The sequence below is a fragment of the Mus caroli genome, unplaced genomic scaffold, assembly GCF_978045245.1.
Source record: "Mus caroli unplaced genomic scaffold, Mus_caroli_1 scaffold_2, whole genome shotgun sequence".
In the NCBI taxonomy this organism is placed as follows: Eukaryota; Metazoa; Chordata; class Mammalia; order Rodentia; family Muridae; genus Mus; species Mus caroli.
The window spans coordinates 41,185,834-41,207,648 of NW_028227257.1; the positions used below are offsets into that span (position 1 = coordinate 41,185,834).

The 21,815-nt window shown below is 38.4% G+C and overlaps 1 long non-coding RNA gene across 2 annotated transcripts in view; it reads right to left on the reverse strand.

The window, feature by feature from the left end:
* Nucleotides 1–2,921: 2,921 nt before the first annotated feature.
* Nucleotides 2,922–21,815, reverse strand: part of LOC115030388 (uncharacterized) — an 87,955-nt gene continuing 69,061 nt past the window's right edge. For both annotated transcript variants that reach the window (XR_003835985.2, XR_015044842.1), the window contains exon 6: nucleotides 2,922–3,297. This is a non-coding gene — a long non-coding RNA (uncharacterized LOC115030388). The remainder of the gene's footprint in view (nucleotides 3,298–21,815) is intronic.

Below are 21,815 nucleotides of genomic sequence, written 5' to 3' on the forward strand. Positions count from 1 at the left end.
AACACAGATAGTGCTGGAAACTATACTGGAGTCTTGAACTCTAATAACATTTTTTTGATATCCAGAAGTTCTTAATTTTAATTTAGTCAAATGTGTCTAATTCTTAACCTCATTGTAAATTACTTAAAAGTCTTCCTTTTCTAAAACTATAAATACACTATTTCAAATATTTAGTTTATCTTTTTATATTTTATTATTTTAAATCTACATTTCCATAAATGTTATATTATTAGGTACCCCACTTCTGGTACCAATTTGTCTTAGTTAGGGTTTTACTGCTGTGAACAGATACCAGGACCAAGGCAAGTCTTATAAAAAGCAACATTTAATTGGGGCTGGCTTACAGGTTCAGAGATTCTGTCCATTATCAGCAAGGTGGGAGCATGGCAGTATCCAGGCAGGCATGGCGCAGGAGGAGCTGAGAGTTCTATGTCTTCATCCAAAGGCTGCTAGTGGAAGACTGACTTCCAGGCAACTAGGGTGAGGATCTTATACCCACACCCACAGTGACACACCCATTCCAACCAGGTCACACCTATTGCAACAAGGCCACACCTTCAGATGGTGCCACTCCCTGGTCCAAGGATATACAAACCATCACAACAGTTATTTTTTCCTTTTAAAAGATAATTATTGTTGTTATTATTATTATTATACTCTATAATGACCCTGGACTCTATTGGTGTGTGTTCTGGTTGTTTTGTTTTAGTTTATTCTTTTTGTTTTTGTCTTGTGAACTTGACAGAACCTAGAATTATCTAAGGAGAGGACCTGAACTGAGAAGGTGCCTCCAGCAGATTGCCTATACACAAGTCTGTGTGACTCTTTCTTGGTTAATGATGGCTATGGAAAGGCTCCAACCACGGCGTACAGAGCAGTCCCACCCTTGAGCTGGTGGAACTGAGCTGCACAAGCTGAGAAAACAGAAAGAAAAGCAGGAAACAATATTTCTCATGGCTTCTCCTTCAGTTTTTGCCTTCAGGTTTTAGTTCCTCCCCTTACTTCCTTGGATGATAAACAGTGCTGTGAAATATAAACCAAATGAACCCTTCCTTCCCTCCCAAGCTGCTTTTGGTCATAGTGTTTTATTATAATAACAGAAAGCTAAGTAAGACAGCATGTCTCTTATAAAGAATGCATATTTACTTGTTTTATTGACTGGAATCTGGCTGTCAGGGTACATTTACTTGTTTTAATAGTTCTATAATTTGCCATATAAGGGGGTGCCTCGATGATAGATATTGTCCTTATACATGAGCTCCTCTGATCAAGTTCTAGCACTTCCCCCAAAAGTGGAAAATGCCAACTGAGTCTACAACTAGAACACTTTAACTTCACATAAGCAAAGGTAAAGAGGTTGTTCTCATACAGATCACAGATTGGATTCTGTCAAAGAACTGATTATTATCATAAATGCGAATCAGCAACTTTAAAAGAAGTTCTTTTATCTTCACCTTTTAGACTCCTTAAGAAAACTGTGTGCCAAAATAGTTCTAAAAATATACTGTTTCTTGAATCATCTCATTTTTTTCAAGGGAAAAAAAACCTCTACAGAATAACCAGAGAAAAAAAAAAGTCTGTCAAATTGCATAAAGCATTTAACATTTAGAAATACTAGGGATGCAAAGTGAATACCTAATTATTGTACTTGATTTTTTTATTGTACTTAGTCTTTTGAAGAAAACTGCCCAGCTGTAACTAGAGATATAACCTTAGATGTAACCCCGGGGCTACTGCTGAGCACATGAGTGAGTGAGTGCCTGCTCCCATTAGGAAGATTATTCAAGTCTCATTAGGTTTCTTGATGATCGAGGTCTGTAGAAGAAAGTAAGAATATCCAAAACTAAAACAAAGGCAGCACAAAAAGTGGCCTTCATTGGGCTCTTTGAGTGGGTATTACTGACTGACTCCTAGCTCCTTTCGGATGCTCTCTGCTGGGCCGACTGGGCTAGAGTCTGTCTTTCATCATTTTAGCAGGCTTACCCAGCCCTTGGTATAATTTCTGAGTTAAAACAGGAAAAACAACCCAATATTCACTCTTTTTTAAAACTCTCTGCACTATATTTACTATCATCCCAGAGGGCAAAATAAGTCACACTATTGGGCTTAAAGTCAGAAAAGGTGGGCACAAGAATGCTTCAAGGCAGAGGGTGACGATGCTGGTAGGGGTGAGGTATTGGAGCCATTAATTCAATCAATTTACCACAGAGACCAATTTCCTTCCCTGGCTGAGAACTGCTGGAAATGAGTACAATAAGCTTGTTGGAGAGGCTGTCAGGGAACTATGGTCCCCAGGGAAAGGCAGGTTTCAGCTAAGACAGGGCCTCTCACCTTTTAGCAGGGGCCCTTCACCAGTCTGGTGTTTTGTTTTTTTTTGTTGTTTTTTTTTTTTTGTTTTTTTTTTTTGAACTGAAGCTTCAAATTGCCTAGGATCGATTTTAACAAGGAGACTGAAGCAACCCAGAAGACTCGAGTCCTTTGTCTCAAGTTGCCCTTACAACAGGAAGTAATATGAGAGAGTGACATTACCCCCCCTACCCCGCCCCCCCAGAAGAATGGTATCTTTCTTCTCAGGGGCAGAAACAATTTGAGAGCAAGACAGGTCCTGATAACTGCTCTTGGGGAACTATTGTCAGGTGTTTGCATAAGCCCTGGGTATCTCCATTGAATTATAAGATAACTTGTACAATCAGAAGTGCCCAAAAGAGAGACTCAAGCAGCCATGTTTCTAAAACACAGTAACAAATGCAAGAATGACATTTTGGGAATAATGAAATGAATTCATGACTTCTATCATTTCCTTTATTGTTTTCATGTGTGTGTTTGTGTGTGGTGACATCACAACCATGATATAATTTCAGTTTGCTTAGGTTGTTTCCACAGCACACATTGATTAATGTTTTTACAGTCACTGGTGAGAAAAAAGGTAATGTATCTTAAAAGATTCAGAACATCTGTGTTGCCATGGCAGAAGGAAGAGCTAGCTTGCTGTACATATTTTGAGCGGCCTCCTTCTTTAATGCATTGTGTCATGTCCTTAGTGGATTTACCCATGGAAGATGGGCTTTCAGTGTGCAATTCAGCTTGCAGGAAATCGTGTTCCCATGTATTAGCTGCTGACTCCTTTAATCCTGTTAGAATTTAATTTCCCTTGATTGAATACGGTGCTATCACCAGGTGCTGAGTGGTCCTTTCCCATCAGTACATATAAATCCGGTTAATCTTCTCCAGTCTGCGGATGTTCCAAAATCTTCTGAGGTCACAGTACTCTGAAGAAGCCTGTGATGCCTGCATTATCTGAAAGAGGGACAGTGAGACTTTCACACACAGATGCCTTGTTTGTGTCTGTGTCTGAGACTTGGGTGTTACAGTGGAGATCTTAGCAAACATTACCATCTGCCAGTAGCTTGTACATTAGCTAACAAATACAAACACTTTTTTAAAAAAGAAAAACGTGAAGTTTTTTAATAATTGGTAAGGAGATACCCCATACAAATCAGTATGGGGTATACTGTATATCAGTATATTCCATTATTCCAATTTTATGGCATAAACATGTCTTTTCAGTTAGGTAACTGAATTTTCATTCAAACTTGCCTCATAAAACTCCTTCTAGTAATTATCAGAGCCCTAACAAATATCTGGATCCAGTGAGGTCTTCTGCACTCTGGGCTTCCTTTTTCTGTTCTTCCCCTATCGAGCAGTTTGTGCTAATTATTTTTCTATACCCAACAAAAGGAAGCCAGTTACTGGCACTGTCATTTTTATTCCCTGTGAGCACCTCTAATTATTGTGTGTTTCGAAAGCTCAAGAAGAAACTATTGCAGGAATGGATATGTTTGTGGCATCAGGTATTAATTATAACAAATATACTTTATTAGTAACAATAAAGAAGTAGTTCTATAAACTGACAGCTTTTTAAAGTATTCATTGAACTATTTCCCTGGCCTCAATTCAGTTGCTAAATGTGGTCCAGGCATTTTACAGCATGCTGCGATTTAAAGATAATTAAGACACTTTGCCACAAAAGCAATGGGAGTTTACTGTCAGGAGTTTTTCAAGGTTCTCAAATTTAGAAGCATGCAGGTCAGAAGTATATATAAAAATAAATGGGCCCAGTGGCACCGTGCAGTGCAGATCCCAGCCCCTATCTGGGAGGTGTATGTGTGGGGCAGGGAAGCTTCATTAAAATTCACTGTTGTCTTACCCATGTGGAGACACTGGCATGATGCTCTGAGATTCCTGAAAGTTTAGGAAGTTATATCTGGGAATTTTTTCACATTACTTGCAAGTATTGACACACATTTAAATTAAGACATTTTGGAGTTACTGGGTTTGACTCCTCATATGTTCCCTGTCAGCTAGCATAGCACTCACACTGCCAGCTGCAGCTCTGATTGCCAGGTCCTGGTTGGACTGTGTCCTATCTGCCAAAGGTGTCTGTTGTTTATTAGCCATAAATCCAGTATTGAGCTCCTGGTTCAAATGAGGTAATACGGGTTCCAGAAAAGAGTTATAAGAGAATATAAGAAACCCAGTGTCCTCTAATGGGACATGGTCATGGGAGACTGAGGGTGAAGGGGTTCTGCTATCCCAAATCTATTTCTTAGTCATATTTAGAATTCAATATTCAGAGAGATTACAGATGGTTATAGATATAAGAATTGATTGGGGAAGTGCCCCCTTGATAGGGAATATAAAGTAAATCCACAGGGGAAGAATAAAGGGTGAATGGATTTGGACACTTCCTCTGTCTCATACCCTTTTCTGCTAGGCAAAGATCTTCTCACAGGTACAAGTGATTGGGAGCCCACCATGTAAGCCAGACATAGTACTCTAAATAACTCTCACCTCGGAAGTTGATCTGCCAAGGAGAAAGTCCCTGCTAGAGTCTACCTGTTATCCATACTACCCCAGCCCACCACACATCTTCCTGGCCCATCAAAGCCCAGACTCCATTGTGTTTGCTCAGCTCTCAGTAAGATTCAGCAACCTTGCCCTTCATTTTAGAGTCCTAGACTGAATGCAGGTTTTGTGTTTCTAAAATTTAATGGGTTTTTTTGTTTACTTATCTGTCAGTTTGTTTCATAGACCAAAATGATTCAAGGAAGGAAAAGAATGTGCTTAAAGAATCACTGCAAAGCCATGTCAGTTACTTGTTTGGGGAGAAACAGAAATTTTTATCTGCCTTCTTAATCACTAGGGTGGTAGAGACTCTTTGTTGCAGAAAAAGTAACAAAGAAAAAAATCAAAAAGAAATTGACTGTATTTCACATGTCCATATCAGATAGAAGTATAGGGAATAGCCAGTTCTCAAAGATATACCTTCAAATTTCAGCTTATGTAATACCGTAGTCAAGAAAGATAAGTAAATTACAGAGTGACCACAAGTTATGTTCGATAAGCACAGGAAAATAAAAAAGGCAGAGTGAACAGTGAGTTAACAGCCATGCAGCTCTAGCCCCCTTTGCCAACTGTGTAATCTGCTTTCCTTATTTTCCTGGGATTATCTAGGATACCTCGTGATTGCTTTAAAAATTCACAATAAACAACAGTAGCTAAAGCTGGATTCCACTAATGTGTCCTTACAGCACAATGCTAAGTACCTTTGTTTCCTTGTAATGGCATCTTCCCTGTATGAGCCTTGCTATCACCATGCACCTGATGCTGGGACACATCTAAACACCCATACAAAGTACAGAATAATGAAATATGTATCCCTATCCTTTCCTGGAACTCTCTGTCTTTACCCCACCATAATTCAAGAATGATCTTCCCCTCTAAGTGTTCCCTCACAGTAAACTACCTACAACACTAGGCACTGCAATCCATTCGCAGAAGCTTTGTCTGCTCTGCAAGAGCCCCCAAAGCATATTATGATTTTACTTTGAAATAAAGTCTCAGTTGTTCACTCTCAATTCCTCTCATCTTTGATTTTTTTTTCTTTTCTGTGACAATGTTGTGAAACACTGTCCTCTGGATATAACATAGCCATTGTCATTTTAATCATAACTGCTATAATAACACCCACAGAAGACCCTCAGCAAGATCTACCTGCTGTCATTTCCTCATAGAAGAGAAAGGGGAAGGGCCATTATACCTTCACCTGAGAGCCCAGATACTCTGTCTTCCCATTTGAACCCTTCAACAGTATGTAATTCTGTACTACAAGCAAATGGGTCAGTGAATGCTGAACTATAGGAGATGGAAGTTTGATGGAGGAGAATTCCATTCATGTAGTTGCCGCCAGATCATCATCCATCCCCATGCCTTTGTTATATATCTCCCACGTTCCTGTAAATAACCCCTTATCCATGATCTCACAAAGTAGACTTCACAAACTCCGTATCAATTACCTGGACTTAGACGGAATCATCATTTTGGTCCCTCTGTGCCTTGCCAGGGGAGAGTAAACAGACAATCCTATCTGCCCTGGAACCACTAATACAATAGGTAAGTTCTAGGGGACACTAGGTAGATGACTCTATTTCTCTATTCCTGGGATGCCTCCATCCCTTACTGATAGCAACCAGACAAGGGTAAAGGATAATAGAATCTCTAGATGGGACAGTTTGTAGAAAGAGTAATGTATGATATGTATAGACTATAGTCACAAAATTGTGGTTTGATTATATTAATATATTTGATGAATTCTCAAGCCTTACAAGGAATTATGAAATACAGCCCTCTAGGTATGCCTTGGTAGTAAAGGTGATTGGACCAATAAAAGATTGGACCTATTTACATTTGTCATTAAATGAGAAGAAAGAGAGTTAGTATTCTAGAGGAAATATAAGCAATTGAATGTTGCTATAGACTAGGTACTTGTCTTAAAGGTGTAACTGCAAATAAGGTGCTCATGATCCTGCTGGGAACCCTTAGCTGTGCTCCTATAAGTAGCCTCAGTTAAATCAATTGACCAAGCACAGTACGTGGCATTTTTCCTTGATCTCCTCTCCTCTCCTCTCCTCTCCTCCCCTCCCCTCCCCTCCCCTCCCCTCCCCTCCCCTCCCCTCCCCTCCCCTCCCCTCCCCTCCCCTCCCCTCCCCTCCGCTCTCTTCTCCTCCCCTCCCCTCCTCTCCTCCCCTCCCCTCCCCTCCCCTCCCCTCCCCTCCCCTCCCCTCCCCTCCTCTTCTCTTCTCTTCTCTTCTCTTCTCTGGTGACTAAGAAGTTTATTCATTCTTTTCCTAGAACTTTTCCTGAAACAAAGTTCAAAATTTGTTTTAAGGGGTCAATCGTTGTTATTCTAAAGGTTACAGATTCCTCTGGTCATTGGACCTAATTCTAGGTTCATGTTCTTACTATTCTTGAGAGAAAATGATTATAGTTAGTAGACAGACAGACAGACAGACAGAAGGTAGAACCATATATAGGAATATGAACTTACTATTAGTCTTATTAGCCAGAACTAAGGTAATAGAAATTCTCCCTGGAAGACTGCCCTATTCATAACAGTGTAACAACTAATACAATGGATGAAACAAAAGGAAGCAAGTATGCATGTGTAGATGTATCTGTGGGTCTATTATTTGTACTGGGAAATAAGATCTCTTTTGCTACAGGCATCAGGCATTTGTGCTAGTGTTAGGAGCCTTTACCCTTGGATTGGAGCATTTTTATTCTCAGCATGATAGTTCCTATTGGGATTCTAAACTATAGAAAGCATATGAAAGGTACATAGAAACTGCTTTTGCTAAAAGGCTCTCCTCATCAGACTCACAATGTAGCTACAAACAAGTTAAAGGTCTATCACGTCTACTTTTATTTTTCACACTTCATTTTTTGGGAATTAGACTCCTGCTTAACTACGAGCATAAACATACTTGAAGTGGAAATTTTTGGCTTCTTTGAAGACTGTTGTGTCGTGATTTTTTTTTCTTTCTGGAAACTGTCTAATCAGAGGATGTTTATGCTGAAGTAGACACATGGGAAGATGTTTTTCTGAGAACAGACAGGTGAAATTTTTCTGGAAGTAGCCTGGAAAAAGAGCATGAGATGATTTGCTAGAGAGAACATGTGATGTTTGGAAAGGATATAAATATAACCCACTAAAGAGTGGGCAACATTGTATTGTATTGGTTTGCTACTCTCTGCCATTCATTGTTGGTCATGACTTTATAGAGGGAAATACAAAGAACTTCTGGTGGTGATATGGCGGCTTCTTGCCGATTGACTCAGGCCAATTGGCAGAGCCTCACAATTTTTTGTGGACCTATCATTACTGATTCATGCTTGCTGTTTGCTAGTGGATTGAGCTACTTCTGCTGATTTGTGTGAACTAAAATGCTGATATCCTGACAACGCAGATTGGATTCACTCCAAAGAACTATTTCTACATCCTCCTTTGGCCTATTCACCTTTCCTATCCACTACCTCTGGTGGCAGGCAGGCTAGAAGGGAGGTTAAAGCATTTAAGTACACTTATTTAAGAAGGTTTTGAAAAATATAAACCTACACATACTAAAATCTTGAAAAATTATTTTTACATATTTTTATTTTATGTGTATGAGTGTTTGGCTTGCATGTATGTCTATGCATCATATGCATGCATTGCCCAAGGAGACCAAAAGAAGATATGGATATATTTGGAACTGGAGTTACAGACAGTTGTTAGCTGCCATGTGGGTGCTTAGAATCTTCTGTAAGAGAAAGTGGTGCTCTTAACCACTGAGCCATTTCTCCAGGCCCATATAAGCATATCAGTTTTTTAAGGGGTGTCAAACCCATGCTTCCTATGTTCAATGCTGAAGAAACAAAGATAAGAATAAATGAAACATTTTGCTGTCAACACTTAGTATTATATTGCAAAGCCCTGAGAAGTCATCAGAAAGTCTCTAATCATTGTTCATAATCTACAGTCACCTCACATTTGTGAAAGTGAATAGCACATAGACAAATCAGCCCAACCTGAGACCACCAGGAAGCAGGAAGAATTGTCTCAAGAGAATCAGGTTGTCATATCCAGTGATGGGCACTCCTCAGGGGACTCACTTTTCAGACTAAACCTGAGTAATGATCAACCAAACTCAAGGTCACAGACTGCTCAGCTGTACATTTCTGTCACCCATCATTTCACTCACACTTTGGTTCTCTCACTCTCTGCTCAGTTCTTCCTATTTTAGCCTAAGGCACATGACCATGCTCACAGCGAAATGATATGCATTATCACCATCTTCCCTAAATGCCCATTCAGAACAGATAGTAGATTGTTTTCTTTGGCATAATTGCCTGGCTGGACATCTTGGAATTCCAGAATGAGATCGCTGATCTAACTTGGACTCAGTTTATTGAGGAAAATCACACATCTTGTAACTTCAGAAAATTGTATCCTGCCCTTGGAGGTTCCCACATACAGAACCAACCAAAGAACATACATATAAACATGTAAATATGTATGTATATATATATATATATATATATATATATATATATATATATATATACATACACATACATACCGTGGTCTTCATGCTGGTACCCCAACAACTGATGCTGTTGTCTACTTGAAAATCCTGTTCCTCTAACTGGACTGATTTGTCTGGCTTCAGTGGGAAAAAAAATGTGCCAAATTCTGCAGTGACTTGGGGTGCCAGAGTCAGGTAGTACCAAGGTGGGACCTCCCTCTTCTCAGAGGAGAAGGGAAGGTGGAAGGGAATGTATAAATAATAGACTGGGAGAAGGGTGGAGGCTGTAATAGGAATGCAAAGTAGATAGATAGATAGATAGATAGATAGATAGATAGATAGATAGACCGACAGACAGACAGACAGACAGACAGACAGACAGACAGACAGATAGATAGATAGATAGATAGATAGATAGAAGATAGTAGATAGAAAGACATAGATAAATGGAGAAAAGATTGAATAAATAAATAAATAAACTCATGTCTGCCATCTGTACCCATGAGCTGAGGCTGTTCCACAGCCTGCTGTGCACAGGTTGCTCCAGGAGAGACCTGTTCTCCCAGGAGTGTTTTTAATCCTGAGCTCAGAGGTAAGATAGCCACTTTCTCTCCAGTAACTGTATGGAGTGAGGCTGGACAAGATCACATGCGGCACAATATCAGTGGAACAGCTGGGATAGGATACTTCTGGTCTGCCGTCTGCACCCAGAGCTTGGGCTGTTTCAGAGCCCTCTGAACACAAGTTCTGCGGAGAGAACAAGCTGGTCTCCCAGAAGTACTGAAACAGGCTTACAGAGTCACAGGAGTAACAAGCTCTAGCCAGAGACAGCAAGAACATCTAACATCAGAGATAACCAGATGGTGAAAGGCAAATGCAAAAATCTTACCAAGAGAAACCAAGATTAGATGGCACCATCAGAACCTAGTTCTCCCATGACAGCAAGTCCTGGATTCCTCAACAAACTGGAAAAGCAACATGTGGAGGTAAAAATCATATCTCATATGATAGAGGATTTTAAGAAGGACATAAATAACTCCCTTAAGGAAATACAGAAGAACACAGGTAAATAGGTAGAATCCCTTAAAGAGGAAACAAAAAAAAATCCCTTAAAGAATTACAGGAAAAAAACATCCAAACCAATGAAGGAATTGAAAAAAACAATCCAGGATCTAAAAATGGAAGTAGAAACAATCAAGAAAACACAAAGAGACATAACTCTGGAGGTAGAAAACCTATGAAAGATATCAGGAGCCATAGATGCAAGCATCACCAACAGAATACAAGAAATGGAAGAGAGAATCTCAGGCACAGAAGATACTATAGAAAACATGGACATAACAATCAAAGAAAAAGTGAAATGAAAAAAGATCCTACTTCAAAACATCCAGGAAATCTAGGACACAATGAGAAAACCAAACCTAAGGATAATAGGTATAGAAGAGACTGAAGATTCCCAACTTAATGGGTCAGTAAATTTCTTCAAAAAACTATAGAAGAAAACTTCTCTAACCTAAAGAAAGGGACGCCCATGAACATACAAGAAGCCTAGAGAACACCAAATAGATTGGATCAGAAAAAAAAATTCTTCCTGTCACATAATAATCAAAACACCAAATGCACAAAACAAAAAAAGAATATTAAAAACAGTAAGGGAAAATGGTCAAGTAACATATAAAGGCAGACCTATTAGAATTACAACAGATTTCTCACAAAAACTATGAACACCAGAAGATCCTGGGAAGACTTCATACAGACCTTAAGAGAACACAAAGGCCATTCCAGGCTACCATACCCAGCAAAACTCTCAATAACCATAGATGGAGAAACCAAGATATTCCATGACAAAAACAAATTTATACAATTTCTCTCCACAAATCCAGCACTTCAAAGCATAATAAATGGAAAACTCAACATAAGGAGAGAAACTACACCCAGGAAAAAGCAAAAAAAATAATCTTCTTTTAACAAAACAAAAAGACAATAACCACACACACACACACACACACACACCACACACACACACACACACACACACACACACACACACACACACAAAGTAATTCCACCTCTAACAACAAAAATAACAAGAAGCAACAATCTTTTTTCCTTCATATCTCTTAATATCAATGGACACAGTTCCCCAATAAAAAGACATAGACAAACAGACTGGATACATAAACAGTTTCCAACATTTTGCTGCATACAAGAAATCCACCTCAGTGGCAGACACAGACACTACCTCAAAGTAAAAAGCCTGGAAAACAATTCTCAAAGCAAATTGTCCCAAGATAAAAGTTGGAGTAGCCATTCTAATATCAAATAAAATCAACTTCCAACCTAAAGTTATCAAAAAAGATAAGGAAGGACATTTCATACTCATCAAAGGAAAAAAAATCTACCATGAAGAACTCTCTATTGTGAATATCTATGCTCCTAAATCAAGGGTACCCCCATTCATAAAAAAAAAAACTTCCCTAAAGCTCAAAGAACACATTATACCGCATACAATAATAGTGGGAAACTTCAACACTCGACTCTCAGCAATATACCAAACATGGAAACAGAAACTAAACAAAGACACTGTGAAACTAACAGAAGTTTTCAAATAAATGGATTCAACAGATATTTATAGAACATTTTATCCTGAAACAAAATAATATACCTTCTTCTCAGCACCTCATGGTAACTTCTCCAAAACTGACTATATAATTGGTCAAAAAGCAGGTCTCAACAGATACAAGAAGATAGAAATAATCCCATACACCCTATCAGATCACTATGGTCTAAGGCTGATCTTCAATAAAAACATAAACAATAGAAAGTCCACATACAAGTGAAAGCTGAACAGCACTCTACGCAGTGATAATTTGGTCAAGGAAGAAATAAAGAAATTAAAGACTTTTTAGAGTTTAATGAAAATGAAGCCACAGCATATCCAAACTTATGGGACACAATGACAGCATTCATAAGAGGGAAATTCATAGCTATAAGAGTTTCCAAAAAGAAACTGTAGAGAGCATACACTAGCAGCTTGACAGAACATCTAAAAGTTCTAGAACAAAAGGAAACAAATTCACCCAAGAAGCATAGATGTCAGGAAATAATCAAACTCAGGGCTGAAATCAACCAAATGGAAGCAAAAATGAAGTATACAAAGAATCAACCAAACCAAGAGATGGTTCTTTGAGATAATCAAAAAATAGATAAACTCTTAGTCACACTAAGCCCTTAGACTAACTAGAGGCACAGAGACGGTATCTTAATTAACAAAATCAGAAATGAAAATGGAGACAGAACAACAGAAACTGAGGAAATCCAAAAAATCATTAAAACATACTACAAAAGCCTATACTCAAAAAATTGGAAAATCTGGATGAAATGGACAATTTTCTAGACAAATACCAAGTACCAAAGTTAAATCAGGTTCAGATTAACGATCTAAACAGTCCCATATCTCCTAAAGAAATAGAAATAGTCATTAATAGTCTCTCAACCAAAAAAAGCCCAGGACTAAATAGGTTTAGTGCAGAGTTCTATCAGACTTTCAAAGAACACATAATTCCAATACTCCCCAAATTATTCCACAAAATAGGAACAGAAGGTACTCTTACAATTTCATTTTATGAAGCTGCAATTACTCTGATACCTAAACCACAAAAAGACCCAACAAATAAAGAGAATTTCAGATCAATTTCCCTTATGAATATCGATGCAAAAATACTCAATAAAATTCTTGCAAACTGAATCCAAGAACACATCAAAATGATCATCCATCATGATCAAGTAGGCTTCATCCCAGGGATTCAGGGATGGTTCTATATAAGGAAGTCCATCAATATAATCCACTATATAAACAAACTCAGAAAAAAAAACCCTACATGATCATCTCATTAGATTCTGAGAAACATTTGAAAATCCAACACCCATTCATGATAAAAGACTTGGAAAGATCAGGAATTCAAGGCCCATACCTAAACATAGTAAAAGAAATATACAACAAACTAGTAGCAACATTAAGGTAAATGGAGAGAAACTTGAAGCAATCCCACTTAAATCACAAACTAGACAAGGCTGGCCACTTTCTCCCTATCTATTCAATATAGTACTTGAAGCCACAGAAATTAAACAATAAAAGGAGATCAAAGGGATACAAATTGGAAGGGAGGAAGTCAAAATATCACTATTTGCAGATGATATGATAGTATACTTAAGTGACCCCAAAAATTCCACCACAGAACTCCTAAACCTGATAAACAACTTCAGTAGAGTCGCTGGATATAAAGTTAACTCAAACAAATCAGTGGCCTTCCTCTACAAAAAGGATAAACAGGCTGAGAAATAAATTATGGAAAAAACACCGTTCAAAATGGCCACAAATTATATCCAATGCCCTTGGTGTGACTCTAACTAAGCAAGTGAAAGACCGGTATGATAAGAACTACAAGTCTCTGAAGAAAGAAATTGAAGATCTCAGATGATAAAAGATCTACCATGCTAATGAATAGGCAGAATTAATATAGTAAAAATGGCCATCTTGCCAAAAGCAATCTACAGATTCAATGTAATCCCCATCAAAATTCCAACTCAATTTTTCATAGAGTTAGAAAGAGCAATTTGAAAATTCATCTGGAATAACAAAAAACCTAGGATGGTGAAAACTAGTCTCAACAATAAAAGAACTTCTGGTGGAATAAGCATGCCTGACCTCAAACTGTACTACAGAGCAATTGTGATAAAAACTGCACGGTATTGGTACAATGACAGGCAGGTAGATCAATGGAATGGAATTGAAGATCAAGAAATGAACCCACACACCTATGGTCGCTTGATATTTGACAAAGGAGCTAAAACCATCCAGTGGGAAAAAAGACAACATTTTTAACCAATGGAGCTGGATCAACTGTCAGTTAGCATGTAGAAGAATGCAAATTGATCCATTCTTATCTCCTTGCACAAAGTTCAAGTCCAAGTGGATCAAGGACCTCCACATAAAACTAGATACAATGAAAATTATAGAGGAGAAAGTGTGGAAGAGTCTTGAACACATGGGCACAGGGCAAACATTCCTGAACAGAACACTAATGGCTCATGCTGTATGATCAAGTATTGACAAATGGGACCTCATAAAATTGCAAAGCTTCTGTAAGGCAAAGGACACTGTCACTAAGACAAAAAGGCAACCTACAGATTGGGAAAAGATCTTTAGCAATCCTAAACCCGATACAGGGCTAATATTCAATATACACAAAGAATTCAAGAAGTTAGACTCCAAAGAACCAAATAACCCTATTAAAACTGGGGTACAGAGCTAAACAAAGAATTCTCAACTGAGGAATACCGAATGACTGAGAAGTACCTAAAGAAATGTTTAACATCCTTAGCTGTCAGGGAATATCAAATCAAAATAACCCTGAGATTCCACCTCACACCAGTCAGAATGGCTAAAATAAAAAACTCAGGTGACAGAAGATACTGGCAAGGATGTGGAGAAAGAGGAACACTCTTTCATTGCTGGTGGGATTGCAAGCTGGTACAGTCTTTCTGGAAATCAGTTTGGCAGTTCCTCAGAGAATTGGACATAATATTTCCTGAGAACCCATTAATACCACTCCTGGGCATATACCCAGAAGATGCTCCAACATGTAATAAGGACACACACTATGTACTCACTGATAATTGGATACTAGCCCAGAAGCTCGGAATACCCAAGATATAAGATACAATTTGGAGAGGCTCCACCAGTGCCTGACAAATACAGAGGTGGATGCTCAAACCCTACTATTGGTCTGAGTATAGGGTCCCCAATGAAGGATCTAGAGAAAGGACCCAAGGAGCTAAAGGAGTTAGCAGTCCCATAGGAGGAACAAAAATATGAACTAACCAGTAACCCCTAGAGTTCCCAGGGACTAAATCACCAACCAAAGAGAACACATGGTGGGAATCATGGCTCCAGCTGCATATGTAGCAGAGGATGGCCTAGTTAGTAATCAATGGGAGGATAGGCCCTTAGTCCTGTGAAGGCTCTATGCCCCAGTATAGGGTAATGCCAGGGCCAGGAATGAGGTGTGGGTGGGCTGGTGAGCAGGGCCAGGGGGATGTGATAGGGGTTTTCGGAAGGAAACCAGGAAAGCAGACAATATTTGAAATGTTAATAAAGTAAATATCTCAAAAAATAAATAAATAAGTAAATTTGTATCTTGGTTTATTTTAGGCAATATTGAAGTTAATGTCTTCCCTAAATCTGCTCTCATTTGCCTTTAGCTCAACAACTTCCATGGCTATAAATCAGAGATGAGCAAATAAGAGGGATGGAGGAGAGGCAGATCCCAGAGCTTCCACAGAGAAAGGCTTTAAGGGATTCCTTCCTGCTTGTGGAACTAATTTCCACTAAAGCTGATGGATATGTTTTATTTGTTCTATTCAGGTTTTATTCTCTTCCAATATATTTACCATCATTTAATTGTATTTGCAAGAATTCTGTCCCTAAAATACCCAATGAAAATTATGAGAAAAATATGGGAAAATATGATGCAAATATTAACCAAAAGGTACATGGTATTATAAAGAATTTAAAAAGACTTTAAAACCCCTTCAGGTCCACTCAAGCACCGGGGGTGCCTTGCCAGAGGAGTCTCTGGACACCCGCAAGGACCCGCACAGGATTCCCCACGGGATCCTAAGACCTCTGGTGAGTGGAACACAGCATCTGCTCCAATCCAATCACGCAGAACTTGAGACTGCATTAACTAGGGAAGCACGCAACCTGGCCTGAGCTGGGGCACAAGTCCCTTCCGGTCCACTCGAGCACCAGGGTGCCTTGCCAGTGGAGTCTTCGGTCACCCGCAAGGACCCACACAGGATTACCCATGGGATCCTAAGACTTCTGGTGAGTGGAACACAACTTCTGCCAGGAGGCAGGTTCGAACACCAGATATCTGGGCACCTTCCCCGCAAGAATAGAGCTTGCCTGCAGAGAATACTCTGACCACTGAAATTAAGGAGAGAGCCAGCCTCCCAGGTCTGCTGATAGAGGGTAACAGAGTCACCTGAGGAACAAGCTCTAACCAGAGACAACTATAACAGCTAGCTTCAGAGATTACCAGATGTTGAAAGGCAAACGTAAGAATCCTACTAACAGAAATCAAGACCACTCACCATCATCAGAACACAGCACTCCCACCCCACCTAGTCCTGGGCACCCCAACACAACCGAAAATATAGACCCAGATTTAAAAGCATATCTCATGATGATGGTAGAGGATATCAAGAAGGACTTTCATAACTCACTTAAAGAAATACAGGAGAGCAATGCTAAAGAGTTACAGGTCCTTAAAGAAAAACAGGAAAACACAACCAAACAGGTAGAAGTCCTTAAAGAAAAACAGGAAAACACATCCAAACAGGTGATGGAAATGAACAAAACCATACTAGACCTAAAAAGGAAAGTAGACACAATAAAGACAACCCAAAGTGAGGCAACGCTGGAGATAGAAACCCTAGGAAAGAAATCTGGAACCGTAGATGTGAGCATTAGCAACAGAATACAAGAGATGGAAGAGAGAATCTCAGGTGCAGAAGATTCCATAGAGAACATCGGCACAACAATCAAAGAAAATACAAAATGCAAAAGGATACTAACTCAAAACATCCAGGAAATATAGGACACAATGAGAAGACCAAACCTACGGAAAATAGGAGTAGATGAGAATGAAGATTTTCAACTTAAAGGGCCAGCAATTATCTTCAACAAAATAATAGGAAAAAACTTCCCAATCCTAAAGAAAGAGATGCCCATGATCATACAAAAAGCCTACAGAACTCCAAATAGGCTGGACCAGAAAAGAAATTCCTCCCGACACATAATAATCAGAACAACAAATGCACTAAATAAAGATAGAATATTAAAAGCAGTAAGGGAGAAAGGTCAAGTAACATATAAAGGCAGGCCTATCAGAATTACACCAGAGACTATGAAAGCCAGAAGAGCCTGGACAGATAGATGTTCTACAGACACTAAGAGAATACAAATGCCAGCCCAGGCTACTATACCTGGCCAAACTCTCAATTAACATAGATGGAGAAACCAAAGTATTCCAGGACAAAACCAAATTCACACATTATCTTTCCACGAATCCAGCCCTTCAAAGGATAATAACAGAAAGAAACCAATACAAGGACGGAAATCATGCCCTAGAAAAAGCAAGAAAGTAATCCCTCAACGAACCTAAAAGAAGACTGCCACAAGAACAGAACGCCAACTCTAACAACAAAAATAAAAGGAAGCAACAATTACTTTTCCTTAATATCTCTTAATATCAATGGACTCAATTCCCCAATAAAAAGACATAGACTAGCAGACTGGCTACACAAACAGGACCCAACATTCTGCTGCTTACAGGAAACCCATCTCAGGGAAAAAGAGAGACACTACCTCAGAGTGAAAGGCTAAAAAACATTTTTTTTTTTAAAAAAAAATGGTCTGAAGAAACAAGCTGGAGTAGCCATTCTGATATCGAATAAAATCGACTTCCAACCCAAAGTTATCAAAAAAGACAAGGAGCGACACTTCATACTCATCAAAGGTAAAATCCTCCAAGAGGAACTCTCAATTCTGAATATCTATGCCCCAAATGCAAGGGCAGCCACATTCATTAAAGACACGTTAGTAAAGCTCAAAGCACACATTGCACCTCACACAATAATAGTGGGAGACTTCAACACACCACTTTCATCAATGGACAGATCGTGGAAACAGAAACTAAACAGGGACACAGTGAAACTAACAGAAGTTATGAAACAAATGGACTTAACAGATATCTACAGAACATTTTATCCTAAAACAAAAGGATATACCTTCTCAGCACCTCATGGGACCTTCTCCAAAATTGACCATATAATTGGTCACAAAACAGGCCTCAACTGATACAAAAATATTGAAATTGTCCCATGCATCCTATCAGATCACCATGGACTAAGGCTGATCTTCAATAACAACATAAATAATGGAAAGCCAACATTCACGTGGAAACTGAATAACACTCCTCTCAATGATACCTTGGTCAAGGATTGAATAAAGAAAGAAATTAAAGACTTTTTACAGTTTAATGAAAATGAAGCCACAACATACCCAAACCTATGGGACACAATGAAAGCATTTCTAAGAGGGAAACTCATAGCTCTGAGTGCCTCCAAAAAGAAACTAGAGAGAGCACACACTAGCAGCTTGACAACACATCTAAAAGCTCTAGAAAAAAAGGAAGAAAATTCACCCAAGAGGAGTAGACAGCAGGAAATAATCAAACTCAGGGGTGAAATCAACCAAGTGGAAACAAGAACTATTCAAAGAATTAACCAAATGAGGAGTTGGTTCTTTGAGAAAATCAACAAGATAGATAAACCCTTAGCTAGACTCACTAGAGGGTACAGGGACAACATCCTAATTAATATAATACTCATACAACTTTGTAACAAGTAGAGTATAAGGTGCTACATTGCAATGTAGCTTCATAATGTGAGAAGCACAGTTTAGAAGGAACTAAAAGGGGAACAGACCAATCCCACTCATGGAAGGGGTTTCATTGCTGGTTATTTTGCACAGCAATATAGCAAATGCGAATTATAAGTTACATTTGAGGCCTAGTGTGGCTGCAGTTAAAACCCATTAATCATTATTTTCAAATATACAAAATATGGTGGTAAAATGAATTATCAGAGCTTTCACAGGATTAAAATCATAGATGGTATATAACTAGTATCTTATAAATAATATTAAAAAATAAACAATAGCTAAAAGGAATCTCTTATATTGTTAAAATTAAAGAATATACCTACATTTACTCAAGAGTAAATAAAAAACAGGCAGAAGTTTGAAGTTAAAATTTATAAATATGTTCAATCTCCCAGTAATGCAGTTCAGTCTTTGATAGATGGAAGTTTATAAGTAGGAGGAGATAAACGTGAAACCAACTCCCTCAGCATCCTTCTGAAACAGTAAGGGGAGAGGAACAAATTAAATCTGATAAAGTACAAGGAAGCACGTAGCAAATGTTGGGGAGAAATTAATTGAATTTAGAATAAATGTAAAATACTTGGGATCAATAAAGCTGCTGGGGTTTTTTTTGTTATTGCTTGTGTGTTTTGTATAAAGAGTTATAAAATTAATTAACCTTTGACTTGACAAACTAAGCAGCAAAGGAAGAGCCACAAAGAACCAGGATACAAACTGAAAACTGGAGCAGTATTATAAATGAAAGATCATTGGAGAATATTATGAAAACCTGTCTTTCAAACAGAAAACACATCCAGTGTATAGACTACAGAAACCTTACCAAAAATGACAGAAAGTAGAAAGCACAACAATTCTGAGAGGTATAAGAGGTTTAATACAGAAGAGTGTTCAATATTGAAAGTCCCAAAACCCCAGGTTGCTTCATCTGTAATGCCTATCAAAAGTCTGGGAGAGAAATATGAATCTAACTTACAGTATCGCAGATAATTGACAGAGTGAAAGTTTATTTTGTCTCTCTTTTTATTTTTCCTTCAGAATATCCCTGGAATTAAAACCTACTGAGGACAATAAAGAAAGGAGAATTATAGATCAATTTCTGTCATGAATATTGATACAAATATAAACTAATGTTAATTAAAGCCTAGTCATGTACAAAGCAAATAATGGTACATTGTGATAAAGTGGGGGATAGCCCAAGAATCCACAGGAAGTGCTCATTAAAAGCTGAAGCAATTCCTTCTCCCAAAGAGAAAGAATAAAGGACAAAGATTTTCAAAAGATGCAGAGAACATTTGGCAAACTAAGTATTCAAATTAAACCCATAGATGTCCAGGAAAGAAGGGACCATTTTAATCTAGTGGTGCCTGGGAATCTTCTCCTGTGATATTGGGAAGGACAGCTACTATCATAACTTCTAATCATCATTGCACTGAAAATCTGAAAACTGGAGAAGCAAAAACAAGGTTTTGGTTTTTTGGTTTTTTGGTTTTTGTTTTGTTTTTTTTTTTTATTTGTAAGGGAAAGTAATTAGAAAGAAAAACTATCATTATTGCAGATATTGTTTATTTTGAAAATACACAAATATTTATAAACTGTGTTCGTGGATATAATAAATCTATTTAACTGCTTTAGAAGTTGATTTTTTTCATTGAAATCTCCTATTTAAATATTGACAATCCTAAATAATTATTTAAAAATAAACATATATAATATTATGTGCATACTTATTTCTAAATAATTTTATTCTAGATAAACATAAATATTTAAAAATAATATTTCTAAATAATATTTATCACATAATGCAGAATATACATATATATTTCTTTTTAGAAAAGGACAAGTCTTCCATGGATATCAATCAGTCATGTTTAAGACTAGGTACCTCTTCTCTATTAAGGCTAGACAAAGCAACCCAGTAGAATGAATGGGTTCTGAAGGCAGGCAAGAGAATCAGAGACAGCTTCTGTTCCCACTGTTCAGAGTCCCACACGAACAAGATACACAACTGTACCATATGTACGGAGGGCTTGGGTCAGCCCCATTCAGGCTCCCTGGTTCTTGGTTCATTTTCTGTGAACTCCTATGAGCCCAGGCTAGTTGATGCTATGGGTTTTCTTGTGGTGTCCTTGACCCTCTGCCTCCTACTAGCCTTCCTTTCCCTCTTTCATGGGATTCCCCAACCTCTGCCTAATATTTGGCTGTGGGTCTCTGAATCTGCTTCCCTAAATTGCTGGGTGAAGCATCTCTGATGATAATTGAACTAGGCATAAATTTATGAGTATAGTAGAATGTGATTACAAATCATTTTCTATACTTAGTCTCTGGAATATCCAGCCTCTGTGCTGTCAAGGGTGGGCTCATTCTCAGGGTATGGGTCTCAAGCTGGACCAGTCCTTGGTTTGCAACTCTGACAAGTACTGTGCCACTTTTACCCTACTTAGCACATCTTACAGGCAAGAAAAATAACAGATCAAAAGTTTTGTGGCTGAGTTGGTGTCCCAGTCGCCTCTCTGGAAGTCTTGCTTGGTTGCAGGAAATGGTTGGTTCCAGCTCTATATCTCCCATTGCTGGGAGTCTTAGCTACAAGTATCCTCATTACTTTCTATTTCACTAGGTTTCTAGCTTGTCATAGAGATGTTCCCTGATTCCGGTTGTCATTCTCAGTACTCTCTTAGCTCAGTCTTTCCCCAATGGATGGATAAGAGGAGGGGTATAGAGGTGTGGAGATGAGAACAGGAGGGATTCAGTGAGGGGATCCTAAATAATTTTCAGCACATAATTTCTTCTCATAGTGGATATCTTAATTGAAGTTTTCTGAAGGTTATTTATGTACCCTGTAAGTGTAAGGTTTATTTAACACACACACATTTTAGTTTTGTTTTTCAAATGCATATATAAAA